Below are 12755 nucleotides of genomic sequence, written 5' to 3' on the forward strand. Positions count from 1 at the left end.
CCACCCCGCTTGATTCAGAGTATCTCCATCATCTTACAAGCAACCGCAGTGCCTGCCTTTTTCTTGCTAAGCACTATTCCTTTGTTTCTATACTTTGTGTCAGTTCATACATTCACCAACTAATGGATGTCCCTGTAGTTTCCAGGGTTCAGTCCTTTTGAAGAAACTCATCATGGCTACTCAAGTGCGGGTTGTTATGGGGACATACTCTGTAAACACCTAGGAATGGAAAGGCTGCTCACATGATGGGTGTGTGCTGAACTGTCATTCAGCTTTTCAAAGTGCCTGAATGACTACTCATTCCCCCAAGTGTAAGAAACATCTGGTGGCTTTACACCTTTACCACATAAGATATTTTCAATCTCTTTCAATTTCACCACGGTAATGAATATATAATTGGAACTCGCTGTAGTTTTAATTTGTTTCTCTGACCACTGACACTTATGTTCTTGTGGCCCAATTACGTATCTTGTTCTGGAAGAGTTTCTACAAGTCTTTGACCAATTCTTTGATTGCATGTCCTTCCGAGAAAAAATATGTGTGAGAACAGTATGATGAACACCACAGACCATTACTTTCACAAATTAAAGAATGAGAGAAATGGCGACTAAATCAATGGAAAAGGTGCTGTAGATGAGAAACTCAATAGGGCTCAATGTCAAGTCTCACTGTGGTGGACACAACTACTGAATCCCAAGCAAACTTCTAGTAGGTATCTGGGAAGACATTCACACGCTAATTCTCAAATTTATATGGAAATTCCAATGTGCTCCATTTATCAAAGCAATTTGCAAAAGAGGAATAAAGGTGGATGACTCAACTGCCTGGGTCCTAAATCCCTACAGAAATCTTTCACCCCACTGAAGTGGATTTTGTGGTCCTTTCAATATCAGTTTTAAGAGTTATGAGAGAGTGTGCATTTAGGTCCTCAGTCGGGTTTGTGATTTACAAATATTTCCCACTATTTGCAGCTTGACCTTTCATGTATTACCAGTGTCTTCAAGACCAATATGGTTTCTAAATTTTTATGAATATTTATAAATCAATGTATTTTTCAAGTGGTTATATCTTTGGCCTCATCTAAGAAACCTCTTTCTAACCTAAAGTCACAAGTATTTCCCTCTAGGTCTTCTCCTACAAGTTTTCGGGTTCCATTTAATTTTTCCGGTTTTTTTTTTTTTTTGGTCTTTTTGGGGTCGCAACTGGGGAATATGGAGGTTCCCAGGCTAGGGGTCCAATCGGAGCTGTAGCCTCTGGCCTATACCAGAGCCACAGCAACTTGGGATCTGAGCCACATCTGTGACCTACACCACAGTGCACGGCAATGCTGGATCCCCACCCCACTGAGCAAGGCCAGGGATCAAACTCCAACCTCATGGTTCCTAGTCAGATTCGTTAACCACTGAGCCATGAGGGGAAGTCCTGGTTTACATTTAGGTCTATGATCTATCCTGAGTTCCTTATTGTACAAGGTATGAGGTATGGATTCAGCCCAGTAATGTAACGACTTCTCACATGCATATAGACATCTATTAGTCAAAAAGCTGAAGTAGATCATCCTTCACCAATCAGTTGAAAAGAATATGTTTTCTCCACGGGGTTACCTCTCTGCATTGGTCAACAACATCAGTCTTGTTGTAGGCAAAGGTTTATTTTTGGACTCCTTATTCTGGTCCCTTGATCCCTTGAAGTATCATTGCAACAGTTCCATCCTGATTTGACCATGATGACTATAAACTAATTCCTGAGGTCAGGCAGAGCTAGCCATGCAACTTTGTTCCCTATTTTATACCAACTACTTTGACTATGCTGTGTGTGGGTGTTTTGTTTCTTTGCTTGTTTGTTTTCTGCAAGCGCAATGGCGGCATATGGAAATTCCCAGGCACAGCAATACAGGATCCAAAACGCATCTGTGACCCAGAGTGCAGTTTGGGGCAACAACAGATCCTTAACCCACTGAGCGAGGCCAGAGATCGAACCTGTGTCCTCATGGAGGCTAGCCAGATTTGTTTCCGCTGAGCCATGACGGAACTCCAAAGTGGGGAAAACTAACATCCCCAACATACTCCCTCTTCTAACTCCTGAACAAAAACTCTTTCCATTGTGTTGCATTTGAGAGATCTGTTTCCCAAAGCTCCACCCTTTAGCCTGGGCCCAAGACTCCCTATGACCATAGATTCCTTCTCACTGGTTTGTGTTGAACCAACTTGAGCGTTAGGTCTCGCTTGTCATTGTATACAGTGGGCTGACTGTCCCTTCCTCTTTGACCTCTTGCCAGCTGGGTGTCCAAAAGGTGGTGTCATGTCATTCCCCACTTCCACTGACAGTCCTGGATGCTACTGCAGCAATCTGTCAAAACAGGTGTTTCACTTTGTTTTATCAAAATCATCAGAGCCACGTTTAAATCAGCATCATAGTCAGCATAGTAGTTTGATCGTCAAATCTTCCGTTAGCTCAAAAACAAAAATCGGAAAATGAGAAATAATGCCTTTATTAGTTTGACCTTTTCCCCAAAGACATACCACTTCCATTTCAGGTGTGTGTGCTGATATGAAGACTCCTGACCGCCACGAACCAGTCACTACTCGTCTAATACAATAGAGCTTAGTTACGTACACAATGACGGCAAATCATGGGATAAATATTTATAGAGCGCGAGGTCCATAAGTTTGCTAAACATGTTTTCTCAGATGTGATGTCCCTCTGAGCCTACTCGCGTGTGGCCTCAAAAGCCTCTACCATTTTCTCCACCCCTGTGAGGCCATGGTCATAAAATCTCCTCTACCTCATCCTAGGTCACCTGCCATGGGATCTCCTTGATTCCATAGCCCTAGAGGAAGAGCCATGGTCCCAGCTTTTTTAATTAAAGGGCCTGCCATTCCCATAAGAGCAGGGGAAGCCGGTGGCTCTCTTTGTTCTTTGGAAGGTAGGGCCATCACTGGGGTCACCTGAAGAAGCTGTTGCCTTCACAAGTCACCAGATGATGCTAAATGCATTGAATGTTCTCACATTACATGACACTAAAGCCCACCCATGCATTCTGTTCCCTGAAAGGTCACTTTCTGAGTGGGATCTTGAAATGTTTGAGATTCACTGTCCAACCACACGAGTCCGTCTCTCCTAGTCCAACCCTCTGCTTATTCTTTGGAATGTGCTACACTCTACCCAGAATCTATGAAATGAACACAGGGAGGGAGCCCACACAAACAACTGTGACACTCACCTAGGACACTTGGCACCTGGGACACTTCCTGAGGGAGGGTCTCTAGAGGCCTGTGACCTGATGCTTCAGGAAGCAAAAGCCAGGCACTGTCACTGCTCCTGTTTGTACCTCTCCTTTCACCAGGAAGAGCCTAGTGCTTTCTGCCATTGATGTTCTCGCCTACAGACACCCAGGCTGAGCTGGGAAATGCCACCTTCACACTCTTTTCAGGAAGGATTCCCACCCTCCCCTTCCATCCCCTGCAAGGGAATCAGCACAACACATCTCACACAAGGGTGCAATGAATGCTTTCATGGAGCTCAATAGGGAGAGAATCTGCAAGTGTGGAAAGTATTTACCTTCTCAGAGAGAAAACCATTAACCACCAGTCATCATGACAGGTATGACCCTAGAAGACATACTAAACTTGCCTCATTATTTCTCCACTTCCCCAAGACATAGTTGGAGTTACAGATCTTTGCGGTTTTCTCTGGAGACCTGGGCAGTGTGGACTGCTTTAAGGCAACATGGAGTCCGGGTGTCATCTGCACCCTGAGAGCCCCGAATCTGGCTGGAACCAGGGCCATGGAGCCAGGAAAGGCCATGCAGCTGTTGGGAAAAAAGAGAAAGGATCCAGGACCACCCACCAGGCCATGCCTTGCCCAAATGGACCACTTGCTCCGTTGACCCCAACACCAATACACCGCTCATGAGTTCACTGCTACCAGACAGAGAGCTCCACAAACACGGGGATAACCCTTTATCCACCTCTGTGTCCAAGAATCCTCACACCAGGTCAAGCACTGAGGACCTTCTCAGCGACATCCTGTCACTGATTGCATAAGACAGGTTTCAAGTCTCTACTCATCTCAGCTCCATTCCTGTGCAACGGTCCTGACAGGGAGGCTCTGCTTTCTCCCAGGATGTAGCACGTCACCCTCCGTAAAGAAGAGCCTGCCCTACACGCACCTTATGCCATCACCTTCACCTCGGGTGACTCTCAGGCAGACACACCTGTCCTCGGGGATTCCTCTCCTGGTTTCACTACCATCAGGAACAGATGGCCTCAGTCTAGCCTCCCATCCTCTGGGCTGCAGCAACGACCCAAGTCAGGGGAGCAGCAGGCACATTTTGGTGCAACTATGCACACTTGTGCCTTCCTCTCACTGCGGTGATCTCCCCAGGAGAAGCTTACTGAGAGCTGAGCTCCGAGGTGTTAACACAGCAGAAGGCACATGAAGCGCTCAGCATGTCTTGAAGAGACCCTGTGTGTAAAGCCTTCTAAACTAAAGGCACAGGAAGACGATTCTTTCTGCTTCAGATGCAAGGGACCCCCCTCACCCTGGCCCCTTCTGGCCATGGGCAGACCTGTCTGAGCTGCCAAGGAACGTCTCTAATTCTTCTCCAAACCTCATTTCGCTCTCTTAGCACTCACTTCCGTAGAGGACGGCCGCTGAGGGCAATCCGAAGGTTGTGGCTGAGGGCTCCAGGGCAGAGCCTCCTGCTGCCTCCTCCTCCTCATGGAACTGGTGCTTCCCAGCAGAATAAACCAACCCTGATCCATCCTGTGAATTCCTGGGCAGCTGCACACGTTCATGTGGAGAAAGTGACCCTCCCAGTCTTCCCTGCTCAACTCCGGCTGCACATGGAGGCCTGGATGATGCTGTGTGCATCCCTCAGTTGCCTTGACTTTTTGAACTTATCTGGTCCTTAGTCTCACCTCTCTTGCACAGCACCTCCTCTGCCATTACTTGGGTTCTTCTCATCCTCAAAACCTGCTGATTTTCTTTCTTCCATCTCCTCCTGCAGGTCTGTGAGTTCAGTGTGTGGACTCAGTTCAGGCTCCTAAAGGAAAAACACAGACAAGGGACCAAAGGCAGGACTTGGCTGCAGTTCCCAGGGCACATGGAGCATGCATCTCTGCCCCACAAGCATGCAGAAGGAAAAAAAAAAAAAAACTCAGCAGGAGAGGAATTTCGAGTATTGGAAGGACTTTATCTTCCTGATGAAGACACTGTGGTTCATGGAGATAGGGAGATTCCCCAGGTTCCCACACCACTTGGGGCAGCAGAGCCACCCATGAGCCTTGGCCACAAGCTTTTCTGTCCAAAAGCTCCGGGATCTCACAGCTGAATGTCAGGGAACACTGGGTCAAACATACAACTGTTCACTCTTCAAACAAACAAACAAACAACAACAACAAAAAAACAACTGAAAGATATTTCCTGAAAGAACACTGTATCACTGTTCAACTGTCCCTTGTTGATACTCGGGCACTTGTCAGTCCAGGCTGGCGCATGGGACCAACCAACACAAAAGCATTAAGCACATCACAGTCATCTTTCAATATATATTATCTGTCAATATGCACGTCCCGTGCTAGAGATCATCTTTCTGACAGCAGGCACTCTCCTGGCCTGGTTCACCCCACCCCTCCTCCCCAGTGCCTCCTCAAGTGCCGGCCAGATCCAACATTTACTGCCTAGCAAATAAACACCAGGTTCCAGGGGTAACTTTTATCTATGTCTTCTAGTCCCGTCATATTTCCACTTCGATCTTATCCTAGGTCAGTGATAAAGCAATGAAAGCACAGTCCTAGGAAAAGCAGTCCACCATGCAAATATCTGCTCCATCATGCACCAAAGTTACATGACATGAAGATTTCACCACCCTCTGGGGCACACGGATCACGTGTATAAGGAACACGGAGGAATGCACAATGTGAAACAGACAAGGCCGTATTGACCTGGGATGAGTAAATGTGCTCTCCTGCAGCCCACAGGCTCTAAGGCCTGGGCTAAAGATCAGACAGAAATGCAGTCGCTTCTGCTCCTCTCAAACAAGAGCACATCACATGTCCCACTAGAAAGAGTTAAGCGGGCTTTGTGCCTGCCGTTTCACTTATTAATCACCTATTAAATTTGTATTTATTTATTTTAGCTTTTTAGGGCTGCACCCGCGGCATGTGGAAGTTCCCAGGCTGGGAATCGAATAGGAGCTACAGTTGCCGGCCTACTCACAGCTCCCACAACATGGGAGACGTGCTGCCTATGCGACCGACACCACAGCTCAGAGCAACACCAGATACTTGTCCCCCTGAGTGAGTCCAGGGATCAAACGCCCAACCTCCTTGAAACTCGTCGGGTTCAATAACCACTGAGCCATGAAGGGAACTCTGGTTCCTGCCATTTTCAACGTGATTTGAGGAGTTCCCTGGTGGCTCAGTGACTTAAGGATCCAGCGAGGTCCCTGGCTCAGGTGACTGAAGTGCTAAAGGTTCAATCCCTGGCCCTGGAGCCCCGCAGGCCGTGGGCGAAGGAAACAAAGGTGCTTTGAGGGGAGCGTTCAGTACCAGTCATTAACCACATAGGATGCGCTGACATAACAGACTAGCCTTTACCTTAGGTCTTCTCTCAAAGGGTGAAGGAAGGGCTTGTCTCTTGCTAAAGAACATCCATTCAAGGGGCACTAAGAGGAAGGTAGGATCCTAGGGTCAGGCCTTCCCTACCACACTCACGGTCAACTCAGGAAAGGGCCACCGCTTTCCAGGGCCTAGGCTGAGCTCCACAATCCTCAGCTGCTTTTCTAAACCCTGGGCAACCCCGGACACTTCCCAGTTACCCTGGTAACTGTACACCTACACTGACAGCTCCCTTACAGGTACCCCTGTATGGGAGGAGGCCCATGGGGCGGCCTTAGCACCCACTGTCCTGCATCTGAAGCCAACTGGCTCTTTAAACAGGGTCAGCTCAGCTCCTGGGTGCCCAGGTGAGAGGAGGGTGATGGTCAGGGGAAGCTGCTGAGAGGCCAGTGAGGCCAAGCGCCACCCCCCACGTGGGCCCACGTGTGACCAGAATTCTCCATCTCCCACCTCCTCCAGTCCTGGAGGGATGGCTGCAGGGGCTCACCTGCCACAGGAGCATCTTGGTGAAATCCGGAACCTTAGCCAGCACCTGGAGGAGTCCACCATTTTTTTTTATATAATTTTTTTTATTTTCCCACTGTACAGCAAGGGGGTCAGGTTATCCTTACATGAATACATTACAATTACATTTTTCCCCCACCCTTTCTTCTGTTGCAACATGAGTATCTAGACAAAATTTTCAATGCTATTCAGCAGGATCTCCTTGTAAATCTATTCTAAGTTGTGTCTGATAAGCCCAAGATCCCGATCCCTCCCCCTCCCTCCCCCTCCCACCAGGCAGCCACAAGTCTCTTCTCCAAGTCCATGATTTTCTTTTCTGAGGAGATGTTCATTTGTGCTGGATATTAGATTCTAGTTATAAGGGATATCATATGGTATTTGTCTTTGTCTTTCTGGCTCATTTCACTCAGGATGAGATTCTCTAGTCCCATATCTGTTGCTGCAAATGGCATTATGTCATTCTTTTTTATGGCTGATTTGGCATAAGGTGATAAATATTCTTGCCTAAGCTACCTATTGTGCTCCTCTAGCAGGCATGAAGAGCCATTGATGGGAGTGAGGTATTTACACGTGGCTTGCTTTCGAGGTCAGGCTGACCTCAGACCATTAGCAGGTTGTGTCAACATAAACTGTCTTAAATAAACCTTATCTATTATAAAAATCTTTATTAATTATAAAATTTATATATTAAAAAAATCTTGCCAATTATAATAATAATTTCCACCTGCTGGGTCCCAACATGTAGCATTTATTATAGAAAAAAATATGTCTTGCCTTATAATATCCACAATTGTTGGGCCATGGGCAACACCCAAACCACCCCCTAATCTGCCTCCATGGGGACGGACCAGAGTCCAACAAAGATCTCCAGGCCTACATGGCAGTTCTGCATAATATTTACTATTACTCCTCTGAAGGGAAACTTCCCATTCTTAGGAAAGTTCTTTATGCATGGTTCAATTGTTTTTAACCTATTTAACAAGGGCTTAGGTTTATAAGTAAATAATGGCCCATACTTGGGTGGAAGCTCAGGAATTTGAGAAAGTTCCCAATATTATGAACCAAGAATGACTCACAACACACATAAGGGTCAGACAGAAAGAAGCGCAAGAATAGAAGAGGAAATCATATTTCAGAAATTTTTACTAAACAGGATCAGCTGGGGGATTCTTCGAAACTGCTTTGCAGCTTCAGTTTCTTCAGCCTCTGCTGTAGCTTTGCTTACAGTTAGGCCTCACACAGGATTATTCTTCTTAGCCACTTTGTGGCTCCCAGCAGTTGCCCTGTTTTTTTAAGTATGCTAACCCCTTCCCATAATTGTGTGTTTTAGCCTGATGGTCCTGTAAGTTCAAACACTTCATTACTATATTAAAATTAAGAAGAGAAACATAAAAACAAACAAACAAAAAGGGTTATTTATTTCCTAACATCCCTTGCCCACATTTTATGGTTTTGATGACTCTTTTTTATTTTTTCTTTTTAATTTTATTTTGTTTGAAGCATGTTCATGATTAAATCTGTATGCTGGCTTATTTGAGCGACTGCTCTCTGATTGCAGTTTCCTCAGTCCTAGTTCTTCTCTTCTTCTTCTTCTTTTTTTCTTTTCTTTTTTCTTCCCTTTCCTTCCTTTCTTTTTGGTTTAGAGAAGCCCTTTCAATATTTCCTTTAACCTGGGTTTTGTGTTGCTGTATTCTTTAAGTTTTTGTTTGTTGGAAAAATTTTTTATTTCCCCTTCTATTTTAAATGATATACTTGCTGGATAGAGTATTCTAGGTTGCACATTTTTTCCTTTTAGCACTTAAATATCTCTTGCCATTCCCTCCTGGCCTGTAGTGTTTCTGTAGAGAAATCAGCTGATATTCTTATGGGGGTTCCCTTGTAGGTAACATTCTGTTTTTCTCTTGCTGCCTTTAGGATCCTCTCTTTATCACTAACTTTTGCCATTTTTATTATGATGTGTCTTGCTGTGGGATTGTTTGGGTTCAGTTTGTTTGGGGCCCTCTGTGCTTTTGTATCTTGAACCCAGTATCCTTTAGATTTGGGAAGTTTCCAGTGATAATTTCTTCAAATATGTTTTCCATCCCCTTACCTTTTTCTACTCCTTCTGGAATTCCTATTATGCATAGATCGGCCCACTTTATATTATCCCATAGGTCTCTTATATTGCTTTCCAGTTTTTGATCCGGTTTTCTGTCTGTTGACCGGATTGAGTGACTTCCATTATTCTATCTTCCATATCACTGATTCGTTCTTCTGCATTATTCATTCTGGTTTTTACTGCCCCTAGTTCAGTTTGCATCTCTGCAAATTAATGTTGTAGTTTTTCTTGGCTCCTCCTTATATTTTCTAGTTCCTTTCTGAGGGTATCTGCATTACTGTTCATATCTTCTCTTAATTCCTTCAGTATTTTCACTATTCTCTTTTGAACTCCAGGTCTGTCTGACTGCAGAATCTGTTTCATTGTTGACTGTTTTAGGTGAGTTCTCCTGTTGGTTTGACTGAGGGTGGTTTCTCAGCTTCTTCATCTTGCTTGTTGTTTTCTTCTCCTGAGGGAGTTGTACTCTCCGTCATCGGGCAGTGTTTGCCTTGTCACTGCCGTGGAATATTTCCTGAGGGCTGGCGTTGTTGGTCAATCTTTTTTGAGGCAGTGTGGCTTTTCTGGAGTGTTGATGGGGCTAACAGTGTTTCTTTGAAGCAAAGGAGGACTTCCTGAGGGCAGACAGGACTGGGAGGTCCACACCACGATGGTGGCAGATTTTCACTTGGTCATGCAGAGCTTGCTGTGGTGTTTTTAGGCTGTGGGGTTCTTGCAGGGGGTTGGCAGTGTTGGGCAGCTGTTCCTCAGGAGTGCAGCACCCCTGGGGGCTGGAGTAGCTATCTGGGTCACTGAAAACCTAAGAGGCTCTTCCCTAGGGCAGCCCAACTCAGAAGGACGGCCTGAGAATGTAGGCAGATCTTTCACAGTCTGCCCAAGCTTGTTGCAGCTTTTCTGGGCTGCAGGGGCTCCTCCAGGGGGCGGGTGGTGCTGAGCAGCTATTCCGCGGGAGTGCGGCACTCCCAGGGGGCTTGGGCGGGTAGCAGGGCCACTGGAAACCCAAGAGGCTCCTCCCCAGGGCAGCCCGACTCAGAAAGACCGTCTGAGATCTTTTCCCGACTCGGCCAGGCTTGTTGCAGCTTTTCTGGGCTGCAGGGGGTCCTTCCTGGAGCTGGCAGTCTTGGCACCCCCTGGGGGCTTGGGCAGGTAGCAGGGCCACTGGAAATCCAAGAGGCTCCTCCCCGGGGCAGCCCGACTCAGAAAAACCGTCTGAGAATTAGGCAGATCTATTCACGGCCTGGCTAGGCTTGTTCTAGCTTTTCTGGGCTGCAGGCCTTTTCTCGGGGCTGGTGGTGTTTGTGCTGCTCTGCGGAAGTGTAGCCCTCCAAAGGGCAAGCAGGCCTGTGCAGGGACAGCCCCTGCGGTGGTAGGCTTCAGGCAATTGTTGAGGCCAGCCCTCCTGGATGGTAGGCAGCCCCAGGTTCAGCGAGAGCGTAGGGAGTGGCGGGGGGGGGGAGGGGATGCACTGGGAAGCACAGCTTTCAGCTAGCTAGTGGGCCTGTAAGCTTGCTGTGGCGTGGGGGTATTCTATGGGGACCCACCCCTCTTCTCTCCCCTCCCAGCACGGGCGCAGAACAGGCTCTTCTCCCAGGTTCCCTCTGATGCGGCTTTCCACTTCCCCACCCCTAGAGTATTGCTCCTTCCTCTGAGACAGCTTGTTTTCTAGTCTCCCAGGCAGTCTCTGCCCCGTCAAATGGTTTCTAGACCTCCCAAGCAGGTTCTGCTCCGCCCCGCCCATGCAGCCTGTTCTCGGGGACTAACCTCTAGAGCCGAGGTCTCGGTGCCCAGCCCCCACCCAGGCATTCCCCGGCCCTTTCCTGGGGACTAACCTCTGGAGCTGAGGTCTCAGTGCCCAGCCCCACCCAGGCATTCCCCAGCCCTTTCCTGGGACTAACTCTGGAGCCAAGGACTCGGTGCCCAGCCCCCACCAGGCATCTCAATTTTTGGTGATTGTGCCCGAAGTTCAGATGGTCCGTTGGTTCTTGATCGGCTTTTCCGTACTCCAACTTACTGCTACACTCTTCTCTGCATCTGGAGATTCCTCCAGTTCGTTTGATCTTTCCCCCATGTAGATGACTTTCCAGGATGAAGGATCCTTTCTCCTCTGCTGTTCCCTTTCAGGAGTGCCCGTCCCACTCAGATTCACCTTCTCTCACTGTCCTGTTTTCTCCCGTTCTGCCAAATAATGTCACGAACTTCTTGCAATTATTGGAGTTTAGGTTCCAATGCCAGCGATTGGTTGCTGTTCTGTGTGAGTCATTTATTCTGCAGTATGCTTTTTTTTGTGTTCGTGGGAGAGCGCAAGCGTGTCCCATACTCCTCCGCCATCTTGACCTCTCTCCCCAAGACCACCATTTGTAATGACCGCCTGAGGGAGCAGCTGCAACACAGGCTCAGCTCCACTGCCTCCTGAACAGGAAGGAGAGGCCCAGGGCTGCCAACTCCTGATCACAGTGAGGGGGCTTCTGAAGGTCACCCTTAGGCTGAGCTTCACAGATGGCAGAGCACTGAGGTCTGCTTCCTCCACTTGCTCCTAACACACAAACAGTCAGCAAGGCGGGAGGGAAAGGACCATTCTCCTCCTTTGTAGACACATCTGAGCTGAGCGCTAACTCTCCTCAGGCCAGAACCAACCAGGCCTGGTCCCCAGAATCCTCTGACTTCTCCTCCCATCATAATCTGCTCACAGGCTGCCTGCTGACCTCTCTGTGCCCTTGTCTTGTGCTTGGCAAGGGGCAGAGCCAGGTCTGCAGGGGCCTCCCCCAGCCTCTCCCCTGCCCCTGCTGGCTTCCTCCCCTCCCTCTCCCCCAGGCGCTGGCCTTGCAGGCATCCCTCCCACCTGCCCGGGTCCTGCCCACAGCACAGCAGCAGCTACTGAGGGGAAAGAGCCTCCGAGCAGCTGCAGCCAGGGCAGGAGATCAGACAGGCAAAGAGCCCCCTGAGAGGAGGCACAGCCAAGCCAGGCATTCGGCCCCTCAGGCTCCAGGCCCAGGCCTCGAGTCCTCGAGTCCTCGGGGTTTTCTGCTGGCTGGGACAGGATCTTTGAGGTGCAGAATGGGCAGCAGCATTGAGCCTCTCTCACCCACCTGTGTAACCTGCCTTCTTGCATGCTCTGGGTCAGGATCCCCCTCGACCTTCTCCAGTCCGGGCCTGGAGTCCACACCTCCGCTCTACAATGAGGACAGAGTCCTGAGGGAAGAAAACCAGAGCCTTCAGGCTCAGCTGGGTCACATTTCCAGAGGTGAGTGTCAATAGCTGCCAAGAGTGTTCAGTGTTGGGCCCTTCTTGCCTGGCCACGCCAGTCACCCTCTGGGGAAGCCAAAGAGACAAGGTGGAGAGGACAGCCCTTCCCAGATCCACCACCCACACTCCAGAGCTCTTCTCAGCCTCCAAAGGACGCCTTCCCGACACGTCCCAACCACGGGCCCTCAGGCTCCTGGGCTCCAGGACAAGGAGCTCTAGGAAATCCACCCCTTCTGGGCAAACCTCCCCACACATACTCAGTCGTTAGCTAGCCAACTGGCCACCACTTA

The 12755-nt window shown here is 48.5% G+C and overlaps 1 protein-coding gene across 6 annotated transcripts in view; it reads right to left on the reverse strand.

The window, feature by feature from the left end:
• LOC102159001 (neuroblastoma breakpoint family member 6-like) overlaps positions 1-12498 on the reverse strand; it is a 31278-nt gene extending 18780 nt beyond the window's left edge. For 4 of the 6 annotated variants that reach the window (XM_021081900.1, XM_021081901.1, XM_021081902.1 and 1 more), the window contains exons 1-3: positions 12309-12498; positions 4923-5047; positions 2269-2349 (exon numbers count right to left, since the gene is read on the reverse strand). The gene's annotated coding sequence lies outside the window, so the exon portion shown is untranslated. Of the gene's footprint in view, positions 1-2268; positions 2350-4922; positions 5048-6602; positions 6653-7110; positions 7164-12308 lie in introns of those variants that run through there. The other 2 variants (XM_021081898.1, XM_021081899.1) reach the window with 2 other exon arrangements.
• Between the last annotated feature and the right edge of the window lie 257 nt (positions 12499-12755).

The sequence above is a fragment of the Sus scrofa genome, unplaced genomic scaffold, assembly GCF_000003025.6.
Source record: "Sus scrofa isolate TJ Tabasco breed Duroc unplaced genomic scaffold, Sscrofa11.1 Contig2508, whole genome shotgun sequence".
Lineage (NCBI taxonomy): Eukaryota > Metazoa > Chordata > Mammalia > Artiodactyla > Suidae > Sus > Sus scrofa.